Genomic DNA, 21,762 nt, shown 5'->3' with positions numbered 1-21,762 from the left:
CCAAAGACCTGAACAGACTCCTCAACAGTGCATATGTACAGATGACAAATAGCATATGAAAAGATGTTTAATATCATATGTCAGTCGGGAATTGAAAATTAAAACAATGAGATACCACTACACATCTATTAGAACAGTTAAAATGCAAAAACACTGTCAACACCGAATACTGGCTAGGATATGGAGCAACAGGAGATCTTATTCATTACTGGTAGAAATGAATGCAAAATGGTACAGCCACTAAAGAAGACCATTTGGTAGTTTCTTACAAAACTACTCATACTCTTACCAGCAACTGGGTTCTTTGGTATTTATCCAAAGGAATTAAAAAGTTATGTCCATACAAAAACCTGCACATGGATGTTTATAGCAGCTTTATTTATAATGTCAAAATTTGGACACAACCGAGACGTCCTTCAGTAGGTGGGTGGATAAACAAACTGTGGTACACCCAGATAATGGAATACTATTCAGTGCTAAAAAGAAGTAAGTTATCAAGCCAAGAAAAAACATGGAGAAAACGTAAATGCATAATACAAAGAGAAAAAAGCCAATCTGAAAAGGCTACATAGTGTATGATTCCAATATCACTACATTCCAGATAAGGTAAAACTATGAAGACAGTAAAAAGATGAATGATTGGGAGGGGTTAGGGAGGAGGCAGGAGTGAAAAGGCAGAACACAGAGGATTTTTAGGGCTGTGAAATTATTCTGCATGACACTAGAATGATAGATATATGTCATATATTTGTCAAATCCCATAGAAGGTACAACACCAAGAGTGAACCCTAATGTAAACTATGGAATTGGGTGATGATTATGTGTCAATGTAGGCTCATTAACTATAACAAATGTACCACTCTGGTAGGGGGTGTTAAGAGTGGGGTAGGTTGTACACATATGGGGACATGGAGTATATGGGAACTCTGTACTTTCTGCTTAATTTTTCTGTGAACCTAAAACTGCTCTAAAATATAAAGTTTATTAATTTAAAAATTAATTTCATATATTATAATTATACAATTTATTGTAAGATAGCCCTGAAGTTGAGGAATAAATACAACTGATTTTTATATGCATACAATTTAACAGGAGCAAGTGAAAGAAGAAGCTTACTACAGAATGATCTACCAGCTGTGAACATTTAGCTAAGAGCATTAAGCAGGCTGTGGGCATTAATCAATATGTTTTACAGAGGTAATAAGAACACTGGCTAATCCCACTAGGCAGTTAACTGGGGTTCATTAAGAACTCTCTAACTGTAGGTTTTGATACGGGAGATGAGGGGGCAAAAGATAAGGGTAGGTAATTTGGTGGTAATTAAGTACTTACTTTTTGTGGGATGGGTAGGATGGGGGAGATAATTAGAGTTTAAGGCTTAGGGTTGTTTCAGTACCTAAGAAGGGCATAGAGGTGTGCGTTTGGCTGGGTGTTGGAGTGAGCAGAAAATGTGGCTCTCTATTCCTAGACTCTACAGCCCAGGCTCCTGTAACCATGACTACTGTTAATTTTTAAAAATGTAGTAGGCTAGTCTAAGAACTAAATAATAGAGAAACTGATTCATTCATTCAACAAGTATTTATTGGGTATCTAACACTGTAGGCACTTTATATGTACTGGGGATATAGCAGCAATCAAAACAGGCAAAAAGCCCCACCCTTACTGAGCTCAGTATAATGGGATACAGACAAAAAACAAGATAAAATAAGTAAAATGAATAATGTTACATAGTGATAAGTACAAAGAAAAAAAGAGAGCAAGGAAAGAGCCCAGGAAGAGTTCAAGGGAAGGGGGTTCTGGAATTTTAAATAGAGGCCAGGAAAGGCTTCACTGAGGTAACCTTTGGGGAAAGACCTAAAGGAGATGAAGAGCTGTGCACATGTGTGAGGACAGAGTGGTCCAGGCAGGGGGAACACATGCAAGGCGTACACTTGGTATGATTGAAGGAGGCAGCAAATCTGGCTGGATTGAAATAGGGGCAAAAATAGTAGATGATGCTGACTGCTATAGGGGACCAGACCATATATGGCTTTGTAAATCATAGTAAAGACTGGCCTTTACTCTTGAGTTGCAAAGCCACTAGAACGTTTTGAGTAGATAAGGCATGGGATCAGCCATTTTTATAAGATCACCCTGGCTGCAGTTTGGAGAATAGAATGAAGGGTGAAGAGGGTCAAGGGCAGAAGTAAGGAGATCACTTAGGAATCTATTGCAGTAATCCATCTGAAAGTTGATGGTGGATTGGATCACAGTGGTAGTAGTGGAGGTGATGAGAAGTGGTCAGATTCTTGATGTATTTTGAAGGTAGAGCCAATTTCTCAGTTCAAAATAAATGGAAAAAAAAATTAGGAATAGAATCTAACTGTGGCCTGCATATATTTTAACTGTAGTTTTATAACCTGTTTAGTGATAAAGCTATACTGACAATATATTACTTCCAATTTTTTGTAGTTAAATATAGTGGGTTTTTTTGGGCCATAAAGGAAATAATCCAGCCTCTTTTTAAGGCAAATGCTTGCAGAATTTATATTTGAACAACAAACATTTGTTGAGTACCTTTACGTGTGACTAAGATTATGCCTGGTGTCAAGTGGTGTGTGCTGTTATTCTCCTTGGTCTAGAGACACTGTTCTCAGACAACAATGATAAGTGGGAAGAAGAGGCCAGGGTTAGAAACAAACATAAATCTTCTATCGTTGTTTATGATTTTTTGAAGTGAGAGTTTTGCAAACTTTTGAGTTAGGTATTTTCTACAAAATACAGAAGTACTAGATCATCAAAAGAAACTGGGCACAGTTTAGATTTCTTTTGAGATAGTTTGATCCCTGTACATGCATTTTTTTCTTCTCAGTGGAATCTTGATGGAGGATTGTTACCATCAGGACACAAAATATGTTGTGAAAAAAAAAAACAACCCTGAACATCTAGACATAGTGTTTTGTATCAGGTTAAAGCACTGTGATAACACAGAGAAAATAAGAAACATTTTCCTCTGCCAAAGCAAATTTGTCACTTTACAAGCAGGGTGTTGCCTTTTGAGGTCACAGTCCACATATTTGGCTTTTTCATGGTGACTGTTGGTCCCAAATTGCCCTTCCTACACAGCCTATTCAAGCACTGCTTTTATTATTAGTAAACAGATAACTGCCCAAGTAAGAAACTTCTGGACCAGTGCCAGAAATAAGAGTCAAAATAATCCAATAAAATTTGGGAGTACTTCCTTAGTGTAAAGTACTTTCCCAAACAATTTCCTGGGACACTGGGGTACTATGAAACAGTAAAAGGTAGGCGTGTATGAGGCAGGGGAGGAGACGTGAGAGGGGGGAACTTCCTACTCCATCTAGGAAGCCACATGATATATATTTTTTCACTCGCTTCTTAGTGATTCTCATGGAGGTTATATCAGAAAAGAGGAATTTTATGTTTACCAAGAGGGAAATGAATTTTGAAAAAGCAATGCTTTTCACAGTTTACTACATGTCACTGTGTAAGGTATCAAAGACACAGAGGTAATTAAGATTAAGAAGAAATTCTTGTCCTTTAGAGTTCGTAATCTATTGGGGCACAGAAGGGTAAACAGTAAAAAAAAAATTGCAAAGGCTGTAGTAGCTAATGTGTGTAAAGTTACTTATTTACTTATTTATCTATTTAAATATATGAGAAAACAGGGAAGAAATACAGATGAATTAAATAGATGGGGTGACCAGCTAAGATAACTGCTAATGATCGTAGTGAATTCACAGAGCATTAGAGATCTGAAGGAAACAGAAACTACTAAGTGAGTAAAACCTGAGAAGAAACACTTAGTTCAGGGTACTTACATGTTTAGAATCCAGACTCATATTAAGGAGGCAGATAGTATTCATTTCTAGTTCTTAAACAAAATTATTCAAGCCTGGAGTCTGAGAAAGCTATATATGAGAAAGCAGAAGCAACAAAGGTCTCTAGTATCTTGACCCAAACAAAAACTTAATAGTTAACAGTTCTAGGGCAAGGGTCCTTACTGGTTCAAGGAACACTGCTCCTCTACTTTCTTATGTTTTACACTGCTTTCTTCAGCTCAAACTTACAGCTGTGAAACAACACTGCAAAGAAGAGATGGAAAGGATGTTCTTTTCTGCTACAGTCAATAATTCCCAAACCTTTTACTCTTCCAAATCTGATGAATACTAAAAGTAAAAGATGATGTTTAAGGAAAGTCAGAGATCACTTATAAAAACTATAGTGTAATAAAAGGAAATAGATCCCATCAAAGGTTCTTCATTTTAATCAAATTTATTTTAATCAATCAATTTAATTTAATACAAAGTAAATTCTCTTCCTAGGGAGAATTCCTAAAAGAAAAAACAGAGAGCTTTGGGTAGTAAGGAAGTTTTCGTTAGTTAAAAGTTGAAGACAAAAACAACAAAAAAAGTTAGCTGCAGTGAGTCAAAGGCAGTTAATGGAATAATAAAGTGAAATTCACAGTTTTCCTCACAAAACAAATAGGCACAATTGCAGTTTAACAGAACAGTTTAAACTGAAAGAGAGAATATTTAAAACTCAGATTTTGCTATATTTTGCTTTTGAAATTCACGCTTTTCCCTACAAAACAAATAGGCACAGTTGCAGTTTAATAGAGCAGTTTAATGAAAGAAACAAAACTTAAAACTCAGAACTATTTTTCTATATTTTGCTTTTGAATCCTAAAGCTGATAATGCTCAGGACTTCAGAAAGTAAATCAAATAGCCATAGAATTCGAACGTGACACATTTAAAGCTCTAGAAGAGCAGTTTCCCAGGAACATTTTTCCTTTAAATACCCTTCCCAGTATGAAAAGCCTTCGCCCTTCATACACAGATGGCAATTCCAATCAAGCGCTTAGATGTTATCTTCCTGGTTTACAAGCTACTGATTTTGTTTCCGTTGTTTCTAGGTGAAACAAAAACAAGTTTAAAACCAAGTTTAAAAACAGACGAATGGATAAAGAAGATGTGGTACATATATACAATGGAATATGACTCAGCCATAAAAAGGAATGAAATTGGGTCATTTGTAGAGACGTGGATGGATCTAGAGACTGTCATACAGAGTGAAGTAAGTCAAAGAGAAAAACAAATATCGTTTATTAATGCATATATGTGGAACCTAGGAAAATGGTACAGATGAACTGGTTTGCAGGGCAGAAATAGAGACACAGATGTAGAGAACAAATGTATGGACACCAAGGGGGAAAAGTGGTGGGGGGGTGATGGTGGTGGTGGGATGAATTGGGAGATTGGGATTGACATGTATACACTAATATGTATAAAATGGATAACGAATAAGAACCTGCTGTATAAAAAAATAAATATAATAAAATTCAAAAAAAAAAAGAGCAATAGTAAAAAAACAACCACATATTAGCAGTAACTAACTGAGGAGTAACCAGACTAAATCACCTCAAGATTCTTGGTGTTTGAGTGTATTTACTAAAATCTGACAAAATTTGTATTTCCAGAGTTGCCTATTGCTGTTGAAAGGCTCACCTAGCCCAGTAAGGCAGGACTATGTCCCACAGAATAAGAATTTGCAGAATGATTTGTTTTGCTCTTCCTTCTACATTAAATGCATTCACTCGCCTGTGGTAGCAAGTACTTCTGCGGAGAACAGAAATTCACTATAGGACCAAGTAGAGGCATTATGTGATTTCTGCTTTCAATACCTTGATATGTAAAATGGTGCTAATAATACCTTCTCTATTTAACTCAAAAAGGTATTGTGCGGAGCAAATAAATATTTCTTTATGTTATCTGCAAACAATAAAATAACGTAAAAGCTATTTTTGCTAATTATGATACAAGGTTTTCAATGAAATATTTATGAGAAAGTATATTACACATTGTGATACACCATATTAACAAACTGAAGAATAAAAACCATATGATCATCTCAATAGATGCAGAAAAAGGTTTTGACAAAATTCAACACCGATTTATGATAAAAACTCTCCAGAAAGTGGGCATAGAGGGAACCTACCTCAACATAATAAAGGCCATATATGACAAACCCACAGCAAACATCATTCTCAATGGTGAAAAACTGAAAGCATTTCTTCTAAGATCAGGAGGAAAACAAGGATGTCCACTCTTGCCACTATTATTCAACATAGTTTTGGAAGTCCTAGCCATGGCAATCAGAGAAGAAAAAGAAATAAAAGGACTATAAATTGGAAAAGAAGAAGTAAAACTGTCACTGTTTGCAGATGACATGATACTATACATAGAGAATCCTAAAGATGCCACCAGAAAACTACTAGAGCTAATCAATGAATTTGGTAAAGTTGCAGGATACAAAATCAATGTACAGAAATCTCTTGCATTCCTATACACTAATGATGAAAAATCGGAAAGAGAAATAAAGGAAACACTGCCATTTACCACTGTAACAAAAACAATAAAATACCTAGGAGTAAACCTACCTAGGGAGACAAAAGACCTGTATGCAGAAAACTATAAGACACTGATGAAAGAAATTAAAGATGATACAAACAGATGGAGAGATATACCATGTTCTTGGATTGGAAGAATCAACATTGTGAAAATGACTCTACTACCCAAAGCAATCTACAGATTTAATGCAATCCCTATCAAATTACCAATGGCATTTTTTACGGAACTAGAACAAAAAATCTTAAAATTCGTATGGAGACACAAAAGACCCCGAATAGTCAAAGCAGTCTTGAGGGAAAAAAACAGAGCTGGAGGAATCAGACTCCCTGACTTCAGACTATACTACAAAGCTACAGTAATCAAGACAGTATGGTACTGGCACAAAAACAGAAATATAGATCAATGGAACAGGATAGAAAGCCCAGAGATAAACCCACACACATATGGTCAACTAATCTATGACAAAGGAGGCAAGGATATACAATGGAGAAAAGACAGTCTCTTCCATAAGTGGTGCTGGGAAAACTGGACAGCTACATGTAAAAGAATGAAATTAGAACACTCCCTAACACCATACACAAAAATAAACTCAAAATGGATTAAAGACCTAAATATAAGACCGGACACTATAAAACCCTGAGAGGAAAACATAGGAAGAACACTCTTTGACATAAATCACAGCAAGATCTTTTTTGATCCACCTCGTAGAGCAATGGAAATAAAAACAAAAATAAACAAATGGGACCTAATGAAACTTCAAAGCCTTTGCAAAGCAAACTACAAACAAGACGAAAAGACAACCCTCAGAATGGGAGAAAATATTTGCAAACGAATCAACAAAGGATTAATCTCCAAAATATATAAACAGCTCATGCAGCTCAATATTAAAAAAACAAACAACCCAATCAAAAAATGGGCAGAAGACCTAAATAGACATTTCTCCAAAGAAGACATACAGATGGCCAAGAAGCACATGAAAAGCTGCTCTACATCACTAATTATTAGAGAAATGCAAATCAAAACTACAACGAGGTATCACCTCACACCAGTTAGAATGGGCATCATCAGAAAATCTACAAACAACAAATGCTGGAGAGGGTGTGGAGAAAAGGGAACCCTCTTGCACTCTTGGTGGGAATGTAAATTGATACAGCCACTATGGAGAACAGTATGGAGGTTCCTTAAAAAACTAAAAGTAGAATTACCATATGACCCAGCAATCCCACTACTGGGCATATACTCTGAGAGAACCATAATTCAAAAAGACACATGCACCCCAATGTTTATTGCAGCACTATTTACAACAGCCAGGACATGGAAGCAACCTAAATGCCCATCAACAGATGAATGGATAAAGAAGATGTGGTACATATATACAATGGAATATGACTCACCCATAAAAAGGAACGAAATTGGGTCATTTGTAGAGACGTGGATGGATCTAGAGACTGTCATACAGAGTGAAGTAAGTCAGAAAGAGAAAAACAAATATTGTATATTAACGCATATATGCGGAACCTAGAAAAATGGTACAGATGAACTGGTTTGCAGGGCAGAAATTGAGACACAGATGCAGAGAACAAACATATGGACACCAAAGGGGGAAAGTGGTGGGGGTGGTGGTGGTGGTGGTGTGATGAATTGGGAGATTGGGACTGACATATATACACTAATATGTATAAAATGGATAACTAATAAGAACCTGCTGTATAAAAAAATAAATAGGGCTTCCCTGGTGGCGCAGTGGTTGAGAATCTGCCTGCTAATGCAGGGCACACAGGTTCGAGCCCTGGTCTGGGAAGATCCCACATGCCGTGGAGCGGCTGGGCCCGTGAGCCACAACTACTGAGCCTGCGCATCTGGAGCCTGTGCTCCACAACAAGAGAGGCCGCGATAGTGAGAGGCCCGCGCACCGCGATGAAGAGTGGTCCCCGCTTGCCACAACTAGAGAAAGCCCTTGCACAGAAACGAAGACCCAACACAGCCATAAAAATAAATAAATTAAAAAAAAAAAATTAAATAAATTAAAAAAAAGACACATGCACCCCAATGTTCATTGCAGCACTATTTACAATAGCCAGGTCATGGAAGCAACCTAAATGCCCATCGACAGACAAATGGATAAAGAAGATGTGATATATATATACAATGGAATATGACTCAGTCATAAAAAGGAACGATATTGGGTCATTTGTATAGACATGGATGGATCTAGAGACTGTCATACAGAGTGAAGTAAGTCAGAAAGAGAAAAACAAATATAATATATTCACGCATATATGTGGAACCTAGGAAGATGGTACAGATGAACTGGTTTGCAGGGCAGAAATTGAGACACAGATGCAGAGAACATACGTATGGACACCAAGGGGGGAAAGTGGTGGGGGGGTGGTGGTGTGATGAATTGGGATTGACATATATACAGTAATATGTATAAAATGAATAATTAATATGAACCTGCTGTATAAAAAATACAATTAAATTAAAAAAAGTATATTACACATATTATAGTTATGTCAAAAGAAGAGATACGTAAGATTGGAAGGAAACACACCCAAATGCTCAAAGTAATAATGTTTTAGGATGATGAAATTATGAGTAATTACTTTCCAGTCTTTGTTTTTACTCCCCAACATTCAGTAATATGGTTGTGTTACTTTAAAGAAAGAGGAAAGTACCATAAAAAATCACAGACCTTTTAAACTTCAATTTTAATTTCACATGCAATACACTTTCTTTTTATGAATACACTTTCTTTTTAAAACTTTTTACTACACATAGAACTAAAATTCCCTTTGACCAGACTCTTCCCATTTTCCTCTCCAGAAAATATACTACCTTATTGCTGAAAGGAGCCTTAGGGATAATTTCTAGTGATAAATTCATTGTCTCGCTCTCTCAAATCAGAATGAGCCCTTCAGGACAGAGAAGAGTAAACATGTCTAGCAGGAAAAGTATGAGAGCACAGTTTATAAACTGTCTGTTTTATATTAAAAAATTCATTTAAATTCTGCATTCAATTTTATAAAACAGTGTTTATTCTAATGCAAAAAGAAATGTTTGAAACTATAGGAGACCAGGAGAAAGTATCATGTACTCTCAAGACAACAATATATTTCCCTATGAATGCATTACCATGTGGCACAGGTTAGGTTCATCTTCCTGACAGATACCTGAGAACTTTCGATACTGAGAGAAAAAGAAGTGCTGTGACTTCCTTCCTACTCATTCGCTACCACACAGCAATAGAATGAGTAATTCCTATTATTGGCTAGAACTATAGGTTAACTCAATTTATATCCTGTTAACCTTCCAGATAAAATTACATGACAATACACTGCAAATATCATACAAAAATCCCATTTAATTATGAGAAAACAGACCATGACCATGAAATTAATATGCTTTGGCATTTCCTTAAAAGGTTTAATTCTGAAAACTACAATATATCTGAGGTTGATAAATGTACATTCTCATGTCACTGGTAGGAAAAGTAACAAGCTGTTTATGAGTAAATAGTCATTTTACTTCTTGCTAATGTATCTTGAGATATACCTCAAATATAGTATACTTGATCCATTTCTAATTCCACTGTCATCCCTTTTCCTTCAGAAATTTGACTCCAAATCTGGCTTACATGAAAAAGCTCATCATTACAATGTTTTGCCACGGAAACATTTTCTCTGGAGGTATTTATTCTTATTACAAAGTCTCTCCAAATATCTAATTTGATTCTTGGTGTTTAGTAACATTAGAATATTTAAAAGACAAAGTTAGTAACTTAAAATCAAGACGTACCAATGTGAGCTATGAGGAAGAAGCACAATTGCAGTTTTCTACAACAAACTCACTCAAATTTGGGGGGAGGAAGAACCAAAGCATCTCAAATTTTTGATAAAGGATTGTGTGCCATGTAAACTACAGGGAGGTAACCCGAGGCAGTAGGAAGAGCTCTGAACAGAAGTCAGGAAGTCTGAGTCTGAGTTCAGGCATGACACCAACTAGCTATGTCTTCTGGGATCACTAAAACATTCTGGCCTAAGTTTCTTCATCTGTTAATGAAGGACAATATCAGTTCTAAATTTGTTTAGATGTAAGACCACGACAGAACACCATGAAACAGTACTGTTAATTAAATGATATGAACTAGAAACAACTTTACAAACTAGCAGAAAATAGAAATATATTAAAAGTTCACTATAAACTCATAACCATGAACTGTACATATACAAACACAGAGTTCTCTAAGCACAGGATGCATTTCTGAATTCTTCTGTTAATATTTATTTGCTATCTGGGAGGGAGTCATGGTTAATATTGCAGGCTCTGAAATCAGACTGCCTGAATTCAAATCCCACCTTTTATGTTTTAGTTGTGGACCGTGAGCAAGTTAGTTAATATCTCTGAACCTAAGTTTTCTCATCTGTAAATGAGGATAGTTACAGTAGATACTATGGGAGTTATTTGAATAATTAATCCATGTAAAGCAGGTAGTATGGTGTCCATCACATAGTAAGAGCCTAATAACAATGATAGCAGTAATATTAGCACACATATATTGAGTGTTTACTAAGTATCAGGCAGTATTCTAAGGGTTTACATGTATTACCCCATTTAATCCTCACAACTACCACATGAGATAGATACTATCATTAGCCTCTATTTTACAGTGAACAAACTGATCCATTGAGAGACGTTAAGTAACTTGCCCAAGTTAACTGTGACTGTCATTATTATGGCTATTCACAAATATTTTAGCTCTCCTTTCAGGAAGTGTAAGATTACACTTCCTCACGACCTCTGAAATTAGGCAAGGTTGATGGAACTCATAGGGTCAACTCATAGTGGCACATGATACTTCTAGGCAGAAAGTTTAAGAGTCCAAAAGCAATTTTCCATATTTCCCTTCCCCTATTACAGTGATCATGAAAGTATATATTATAATGGAGTTTACATCAACATGGTTGCCTAAGTGAACAAAAACAGCATAGCCCCCGTTAACCCACTTTGTACAAGTAGCATGAGTGAGAAAAAAAGCCACTGAGATTTTGTAGTGGTTTTGTTACCATAGCAATAACCAAGTATCCTGACAGTAAATTTCAGATTTAGTATCGTCATAATTATCTACTTATTCACAGCTAATGCTGAAAGCTTAAGAATTAAAATATGGGAGAAAATAGTACAGTTGTATACATTTATTTCTTTTTTTGGTGTATGAACAAATGAAAGTTTACCATTATCTAATTTAGTATTAGAATTCAAGAATTATTGGTCTGGGGGACTTCTCTGGCCGTCCAGTGGTTAAGACTCCATGTTTCCGCTGCAGGGGGCGCGGGTTTGATCCCTGGTCAGGGAACTAAGATCCCCGCATGCTGCATGGTGCGGCCAAAAAATTAAAAAAAAAAAAAAAGAATTATTGGTCTAAATGTCTTCATGACCTTGGGCTAGACAAAGACTTCTTGAAGAGGAAACAAAAAGCACTAACCACAAAAGAGAAAAATGATAAATTGCACTTAACTAAAATTAAGAATGTCTGTTCATCAAAGACCATGTTAGGGCTTCCCTGGTGGCGCAGTGGTTGAGAATCTGCCTGCCAATGCAGGGGACACGGGTTCGAGCCCTGGTCTGGGAAGATCCCACATGCCGCGGAGCAACTGGGCCCGTGAGCCACAACTACTGAGCCTGAGCGTCTGGAGCCTCTGCTCCGCAACAAGAGAGGCCGCGATAGTGACAGGCCCGCGCACCGCGATGAAGAGTGGCCCCCACTCGCCGCAACTGGAGAAAGCCCTCACACAGAAACGAAGACCCAACACAGCCAAAAATAAACATAATAAATAAATAATAAATAAAAATTAAAAAAAAAAAAAAGACCATGTTAAAAGAGTGAAAAAGTAAGGCATAGACTAGGAAATTATATTTGTAATACATATAATTCCCTAAAGACCCATATTCAGAATATGTAAAGAATTCCTACAAACCAGCAAGATAAAGATAAATGACCCAATTTAAAAAAAGGCTAAAAATAAAATAAGCACTTCCTAAGAGAGACTATCCAAATGATCAATAACCATAGAAAAAGAAATACTACAACATATTCAATGGCTAAAATAAAAAAGACTGACAATACACAGTGCTGGCAGGGATGAGCAGGAACTGAAATTCTCATTATGTTGCTAGTGGGAATCTAATGTGCACAGTCACTTTGGAAAATTGCTTGGCAGTAACTGCTAAAATAAACCTAAACCTATCCCATGAAACAGCAATCCATTCCTAGTAACATATCCTAGAGATACGAGTGCAGGTGTCTACCAAAAGACATGTAAAGATTGTTCATAGCACTGTTATTTTACAGTCTCAAAGTGGAACCAACCCACATGTCAATCAACAGTGGCATGGCTACATTTCGAGACATTCCTACAATGACATTAGTGCAATATTACAGAGATTGAACTACTGCTACATGTAGCATGGATGAACCTCACAGAAATAACGATGAGCAAAAGAAGCCAGACCCACAACAATAAATATTCTGTGAATCTACTTACGTGATGTTTAAGTATAGGTAAAACTATTTTTTGGTGGCAGAAATCAGAATAGTGATTATCTATAATAGAGGGAGAGAGGGTACTGACTAGAGCCTCCTGAAGAGCTGGAAATATTCTCAGGTGCATATATACATAAACATTCATTGACTTGTACATTTAAGATTTGTGCACTTTACTGTACATACCGCAGTTTAAAAAAGTTAAAAGAAAAGAGAGAAATGTTGGTCATTGGTTTAGGTAAGAATTCAAGGATTGGAAGATCTCACAAATGTCACTGGGTCCAACTACACATCCAATGCTCAGCTCCCGACCTGAATATCTCACTTGGGGATGTCTACTCCCACTTCTAAATAGCTCTGACCACTAGAAGGTTTTTTTTTTTCCCTTTTTTTGGCCGAGCCCTGCGGCATGCGGGATCTTCATTCCCTGACCAGGGATCAAACCCGTGCCCCCTGCAGTGGAAGCACGGAGTCTTAACCACTGGACTGCCAGGGAAGTCCCTAGAAGGTTCTTCTTTATAATGAACTCCAAACTTATCCCCAAGGAGCTTCTATATGAGATTTTCATTCTACTCTTTCAGGAATATAGAGAATAAGTGTGCTCCCTTTTCTAAGTCATACACACTCAGTTTTCCCAAGGCTTATCTGATAACTGCTGAGATCTCTTTCCACTCTAAAAATTCTAGAATTCTATATTTTTATTAGTCCATATTTCTTTCATTTACTCTTTCCCTACACCTCTGTTGAACTTTACTCTTTCAACCAAAGTATTCTAATGCTATGCATCAACCTGAGTAGATAACCAGCTTGTAGATTTTTACTCAAAATATGAATTTTAAATGTATGTCAATATTTACAGTATATATCAATAGCTGGCCATATCTGTGTGCTCATGAGAGCAGAAAGGGGTATATCTCAATGCTTAACACATTAGAATATCAGAGTTCCTCATGAAACATACTAACTCACTTGGATTTGGAGAGTGTTTACCATCAAATGTTTAGATTGGGAAGATGAGAAGTGTTATTTCTTAGACAAAAAAATAAGTCAAGTCAATGGTGATTATTTTGACCTGTACACTGGGAATAAAGATAAATATATGGAAAGCACTGTTATGCCTAAAGCAATGAATCACACTGGACTTCATTAACAAACATAAAAGCACTTCCCTAACCTCAAAGAGCCAACTGGACAATTAATTCATAGAATTGTGTATGTTAAGGCATTAAAAAGCCTCTATAGAGTAAAAGTTTAGGAGATGAATGGAAAACCAGAATGAGATTTTTCTCACACTCAAGATAATATATGTTCTAGTAATATTCATAGAATTCAGGCCTTCTGTTTAAAAAGTCAAACACTAACACTTTGCCTATACGATCACTTCACATCTATGGTTGCCTATTTACTATTACAACCTCATATTCTTACTGTGTTGTCCTTTATTGCACAGAAGAGAACAATAATCAAGACAGACTCAAGATTATCTACAGATAGATTATCTGCAGCATGAACTTTGTAAAAACAAAATGTTATTATTTCATGATTCTGGGGAAGTTTTGAGGAAGAATATGAAGTAATAATGAGGGACTTCCCTGGTGGCGCAGTGGTTAAGAATCCTCCTGCCAATGCAGGGGACATGGGTTCGAGCCCTGGTCCGGGAAGATCCCACATGCAGCGGAGCAACTAAGTCCACGAGCCACAACGACTGACCCTGTGTGCCACAACTACTTAAGCCCGCGTGCCTAGAGCTGGAGCTCCGCAACAAGAGAAGCCACCACAATGAGAAGCCCGCGCACCGCAACAGAGAGTAGCCCCCACTCGTCGCAACTAGAGAAAGCCTATGTGCAGCAACGAAGACCCAACACAGCCAAAAGTAAATAAATAAATAAAGTTATATTAAAAAAATAGTAATAATGAGGACAACTTATTAATAGTAAAGCTTTATTGTAATCTGCAAGAGAAATTCTTGCATGGCTGTGCTTTCCAAGAGAAAAGGTACCGCTGATGGTTTTATGGAGCTGGCATAGAAACATAGATCGATTAAATGCCTGAAGACAGTGAAGGTCATCTATCAGACTGAGCCAGGGAAATCTTATACACAACTAAAGATTCTCATCAGCAATAATGAACTGAAGGCTTATGTTACACACTTCTAAATGATGCACTGATTTTCAAAGTAGAAAACTAAATGGAGGATACCCAACTGAGTTTAGCATTTGACATCAGAATCAAAATCTTCTCAACTCCTCTGGAGCTACCAGCCTTCTCGTTTTATTCATCTAACGCGTGGCACTTAAATTCTATCATCAGGAATTACATCAGTTTGTGCTATGAATTTTTTATGTAAGTATCTGTCTTCTCCATGGAAGACACCATGCTCTGGATATCCTTCTAGCTTCTTCAAGTATTTTGGTTCTCTTACCATTATTTTAACCTCTTTGGCAACAATGACTATTCTTTTTTCCTTCAGATATAAATATACTCTGTTCCTAAGAAAGAAAGAAATCAAAATTTATAATAAAACCCTTTATTAATTCCTATCCTCCGTTCTAAGCAACTGCCCATACATTTACCTTTTCTTTATAACCAAACTACCTGAAAGATTATTCTAGTCACTGCTGCTACCCAATCTGAAACACACGGTTATCTGGTTTCTTTCCCTAACTCACTCTGCCGACTATCCTCAGATACCAGTCATCTCTAAGTTGCTAATTTCAATGAACACTTCTCAATCTTCAACCTCTTTGGTTGCTAACTGGCATTTGATGCTCTAAATGACTTTTCCTCTTCGAACTCTTCTTCCATTGTTTCCTATTTACTACCCTCTTGTTTTTTCCCCCATCTCTTTAGCCATTTCTTCAGACTTTGGCCCTTTTCTCTCTACATGTTTTCCTAGTGATCTCTCTCAGTCCCAATGTTTCAACAACCACTTATACTGATGACATCTAAAACCAACTCTCAAATTCCAGGCCTGTATCTCAAATGGCAAAGATTATCCTCCTTTGGTGTGCCATTGGCAACTCACACTTTACACGTATAAAACCGAATCATAACCATAATCTTTTCCTCGAAACCTGTTCCATCTCCCATGTTCTCTATGTCAGTTGAGGGTACGCTACTCGTCACTCAGTCTAAAAACCTGGGCGTCCTTTTCAGCATTTCCCCTGCCCTTCTCACCACGTGCAATCCCTTACCAAAACCCAGTTGATCCTGTCTCCTCTTCCATGTTCCCGTGATTACTATCTCAGTTAAAGCCTTTATTTTTCTTGGCCTGGGTACTCTAACAGCGTCCATCCTGCCTGTCCTTCCTGCCTCCAATCTGTTTCCATACAGCTGCCAGTGATCTTTCTAAAATACAAAGCTACTTATGCATATCATTCCTTGTTTAAAATCATTCAAGAGGCTACCCACTGTCTTCTGGTGATTTTTACTTTTTTCTTTTTAAAATTCTGTTTGAAAGCAAAAGAAGTTATGCTTGTTTTGAATGCTTAAAGTTTGAATGTCTTACAGTAAGGATACATAATTTTATCATTAGAATAAACAATAAAACTTGGCCCCATAATAGTGAATGACCACCTTTAAACCAGTTTTGGGATCAGAAAAAGGAATTTTGATATGTTTAAATGAACTAGAACACAAAAAGTATAGTTATTGAAAACAATATATTAAAAAAACTAAGTTTTCTCTATGTTGAATTCACATATTTGATACCCTCTATTTGTTCACATGAAACATCTTACAAATTTATCCCTTAGGGAATAAGATTCAGCTGACTTGCCAATAAGACTATTATATATAGATGACAAATACTCAGTAAAAAAATGCAGTCCTGACCTTCTCTTTTCTTTAAGTAAATAAAAGAACAGTAAACTCCAGGCACACCTGTTTTATTGTGATTTGTGGATACTGTGTGTTTTTTTTGTTTTTTTTTTTTTTACAAATTGGTGCATTGCAGCAACCTTGTGTCAAGCAAGTCTATCAGTGCCATTTTTCCAAAAGCATTTGCTCACTTCGTGTCTCTGTGTGACATTTTGGTAATTCTTGCAATATTTCAAGCTTTTTCATTATTATTATATTTGTTATGGCGATCTATGATCTTTGATGTTGCAAAAAGATTATAACTTGCTGAAGGCTCAGATGATGGTTGGTATTTTTCAGCAATATTTTTAAATTAAGTATTGTATTATTTTTTAGACATAATGCTATTGCAGACTTAATAGACTACAGTATAGAATAAACATTAACTTTTATATGCACTGGGAAACCAAAAAATTCGTATGCCTTGCTTTGTTGCAGTTACCACATTATTGCGGTGGTCTGGAACCGAACCTGCAATATCTCTGAGGTATGCCTGTGTATCAAATAGTTTATGTCCAGGAAATAAACAGTTTTTAAGAGATGAAATAAATGAGTATCATAAGATTTAATGCTCAATATACATAACTACTTATGATGGAGCTTACTATTAATTTTTGAACTAGGAAGATTATTTTCCACAGTATCATATTTAAATACATGCTTTAGGTCTTGAAATTAACAGGTTATCAGATAGAGTAATTTCTAGTCTCTCCCATAACCCTTTTAATTACAGTATCTATGTTCTTTCCTGCAATATATTTCTGTTGTAATCAACTCTAAAATCCCTTGAGAGCAAATGCCATTCAGTATTACTATACATGCATTACCAAGTAAGGTAAGAGAAACTGTTAAACCAACTGAGATCCCATGATGCCAGTTAAATTTCAATTCTTCTTTCTAGGCTCTCCAAACATGTCAGCACCATTGTAGTGAAGTGGGTCATAAGTTTTGGGTGATGTGATTTGCTTGAAAGACAAAGAGAGCAGAGTGTAGAACAGACTATTACAGGTCACAGCAAAGTAGGTTCAGAACTGCAGCTACAATTTATTTATTATGCATATTTATTAAGTACTGAAACAACAAACATGTAGCCCAGCAAAGAGTTGAATACACCAGGTTAAACATGCCTTCCCTACCCTCTAAGAGGGCATAGTTTGAAAAAAAGAACACTTTAATTATCAATTTAATACCCAGGAGGAAAAAAGCTCTCAATCATTATACTGTATTAACTGCTTTCTAAAACAGTTCATAAAATGATACACTACTGAACTTAAATCCACTTATTCTATTTGAAAAACAGTGTTCTGAATTTAAAATCTTTGAACTCAAGCTTCCTATTGGATGATGATCAACTTTTAGCTAACAGGATAGTGTCCTTGATAAATAAAAACGATTGCTGTTTCACCATTGGTGAGGCATTTTCTATTTTTTAATAACAAGGATGCAATTATATCAACTCATCCTTAGTCTTCTACCTAGCCCCCTTGGAGCAGCAATATTTATATACAGGGCAGCACTCTAAGGTAGGATGCAAATAGAGATCAATTCCAATCCTATGCACCAAGATTATTTTATTACATGATGGAATTAAGCTACAAAGTAAAATTGAGCTGTAATTTCTAGTGTGATAAGGTTTTACTTATCTAAGTAAACATTAAACACTTTGCAGAATGGAATACAACTCTACGGATGGTGACATAGGCATAGAAGGTGAAGACTGTAAACAGTTTAACTACCCTACTCTTTACCAGTGTTAGTGCTGTTAGACAAGACTGGTAAACAAGTAGAAGATAAATAACTAGTAAAGGCTGGCAGCTAGAAATATACAGTTAACCCAAGTCTTTCTTGGTACAATAAATGAATCCATACACTATCCTCGGTATCACGTATTGCTAGAGAAAGATTTTAATTAAACGTGAGGGAGAAGAAATAGGCCAATTAGAATTCTGCAGGTAGTTTGTTTTGCTAGGAAATAAATGGCTAGAGCTGACACTGTCTTTCTGGCAAAATAAAGCTGCTCTTTCCCCTTTCTAGAAATAAACATAAAAACCACTCCATTACATTTATTTAATATAGTCTCTAAACGGGCAATTCACTTGAGAAGACTGTTTTCACATAACGGCAGAGTTCCCAGTACTTAAGTCTCCTCACCCCTTCTATAACCATAATGTACCATATTTGTACACTGCTATAGTACTATAGGAAGAATTTCAATATTCCTCATATTCTTTCACTAGCTCTAGAGTCAGTGATTTACATTTCAAAAACCCAAGAAAGAACCCGCAGCAGCAACCGGTAGATTATGAAATTCAGAAACTTAGTCATACCTGACAGCAGACATTTACAAATTCTTATGATTTATAAACTCCCAATTTCATTGACGTGAGAATAGCTATGAATGTCTGGTAAATCCACAGATATCAATAAGTAGATGAAGCTTTAAAAATTATTTCACTAAGAATTAACAATTTTGTTAAAGGCAGAATTAAAAATAGCAGTAATAATGATATGATGATGTGAGAAACCAGTCATTGAGAATTCTCACTCTTTTTGTTTCATTTCCCTTTCCCATCATGGCCCTGAACCTGATAATATGCGTAAGAAACATTCAGCATGCTTTTTTCAGTTTATGGGAGAATTCTAAGTATGGTACCTAGACTTTAGAAATAAATAAGAATACCTCATTTACTATACATTAAGAAATATAAGTCCCTAAAACATTTTCTTTTCTAAAAAACTGAAGTATAGTTGATTTAGTATTGAGCTAGTTTCGGGCATATAAAACATTTTCTTTTGAAATGAAAATGTCTAAAATTGGTAGTAAACATTTTTCTCATGAGTTTCAAGAAATCCTAGTGGCCTGAAAGCTGTCTCAAATTGTTGAACTCATAATTTTATACCAAACATACAATTAAGCATCTCATTTTACTGAAATTAGCTTAAAAACAATTAAAAATTTAATTAAAAATTAGTTCTAAGATGAAGAAAGAAAACACAAGCTCTCTAAGAAAATGTAGAATACTTTGTAATATCAAGTCATAATAGCTCTGTATATCTTATAAAACATACGAAGACATTAGTATTGTGAAATGTGGTCATTTTTGCCTTGTGATTAAAAGGCAAGTCATGTACTTTGGTAACATTATGGCACATTTATATGACTAAAATAGCTAACAACCTTTACACAAACAATACTGTCAATCTCAGTAGTAAGCAAATGTAATTAGACCACATTTCCTTTGTAGGGCTCTAATGTTTAAAAAAAAAAAAAAGTAGTTCTAGAAAAGAAGATAAGTTGTTTAGCCAGGACTGCCACTGAGAACACTCTGCCTCTAGTTTCCAAGGCTCCAATCTAAGAAATGCGGGCAGGTGTATTCCTTTGCAGGGGCTTAAATAAAATCTGCCCACAACTGCCAGTTTAGCTTAGCACATAAAATATACATCACTGAGAAGACAGGCTAATCATCAGAAACTGTCTCCAGGCATTACAATGATTACATGGTGCCTTTCTCAGAGAGTTATTTTGAAGAAATAAAGGATTAAACCAGAGGAAACAATCCCTCCACGCTCCCAGGGTACAGGGCACACCTATGAAATGGTTCCTGACCTATATAGTTTACCTAAGGTGGCATGCTATCTTTTTTCATTCATCATATATTTACCAAACACGTAATATGTACCAGGCACTTAGTTAAGACACCAGGACTACAACAGTGAACTGTCTCTGCTTTCATGAAAATTATGGTTTGAGGTGAAAGATTAAGCAAACATACCAATAAATACAATTTTAAATTGTGAAAACTGCCATGAAGGAAAAGAACAGAACACTACAGAAAAACAGTAGGAGATGTCACGTAAACAGGGGACCTCTCTGAAGAAGTAAAGTGAGAGCTGAATGTTAAGTACATTCCATGCTGAAGAACTAGGACTTGAGTGAGAACTTGGCACTTTGGAAGAAGTAAAAGAAGGCTAGAGTGGGCTGGAGTAAAGTGGTCAGGAGAGAGCAGCAGGGACTATATCCTGCGGAGACGTGGGGTTATCTTAAACATTTGAGTTTTCACCAAAGCGTAAGAGCAAACCTTTTAAGAATTCTTAAGAACGGCATGATATGATATTTATGCTTTTTAAAGGATCATTCTAACTTCTATGTAAAGAATGGATTGATGGGTAGTAAGAATGAATCAAGGAAGCTACCGTTGGGAAGCTACTGCAACAGTCCACCACAGCGTGATGGTGGCTTAGAATAGGGTATAGCAGTGAAGATGTAGTATATAGGGTGGATTCAATATATTTAAGAGGTAGAATCAATAAAATTTTGTAGTGGTCTGAATGGTGTGTGTGTGTGTGTGTGTGTGTGTGTGTGTGTGTGTGTGTTAGTGAGAGGTCTCAAGAATAATCCCAAGACTTTTTTTTTCCCTTGTTTTTTCAATTTTATTTTAAAGTTTGAAAATTACAAACACAGCAAATTCTTCCAGGCACAAATAACACTTGTTTACAAATAAAAAGGCGGGGGGGGGAGGGAGACGCACAATTGCGCGTTCTTCTATTTTATTAAAAAAAAGGGAGGACTGTACAGGTTTTTTCTCCCAGCTCCCAGGTGTGAAACATAAGTACTAGCCCTAGATATGTATATATACATATACACACACATACACACAGACCTAGCTCTGTAAAACTACTTGGCAATTCAAAGTCGGCTGCAGTATGTCTTACTGTCAACTCCCCGCCCTCCCCTCCTCCCCCATCTACAACTACTTATAAAAGAGTCAGAAGTAAAGAGGTCGGGAGGTTTTTAAGTGGTGGGTGGCAGGGCTGGAGCGCCACCAGACTGCTAAGCAAAGCCACTTCTTGTACAGGAGAAACCAAAAATCAGGGGAAAAGGAAAAAGGTCCTCCTAGGATACAATCCAATTGTGTGGAAAAACCCAAGTTTCAACAGGGCACACTGAG

General features: G+C 36.4%; 1 protein-coding gene across 1 annotated transcript in view; it reads right to left on the bottom strand.

Annotated features, from left to right (window-relative positions):
* Positions 1-21,762, bottom strand: part of HMG20A (high mobility group 20A) — a 69,387-nt gene that overhangs the window by 35,192 nt on the left and 12,433 nt on the right. The gene's annotated exons all lie outside the window — the stretch shown is intronic.

The sequence above is a fragment of the Balaenoptera ricei genome, chromosome 2, assembly GCF_028023285.1.
Source record: "Balaenoptera ricei isolate mBalRic1 chromosome 2, mBalRic1.hap2, whole genome shotgun sequence".
Lineage (NCBI taxonomy): Eukaryota > Metazoa > Chordata > Mammalia > Artiodactyla > Balaenopteridae > Balaenoptera > Balaenoptera ricei.
Note: the sequence above shows the minus strand (reverse complement) of the source record. Positions and strands in the feature narration are given on the sequence as shown.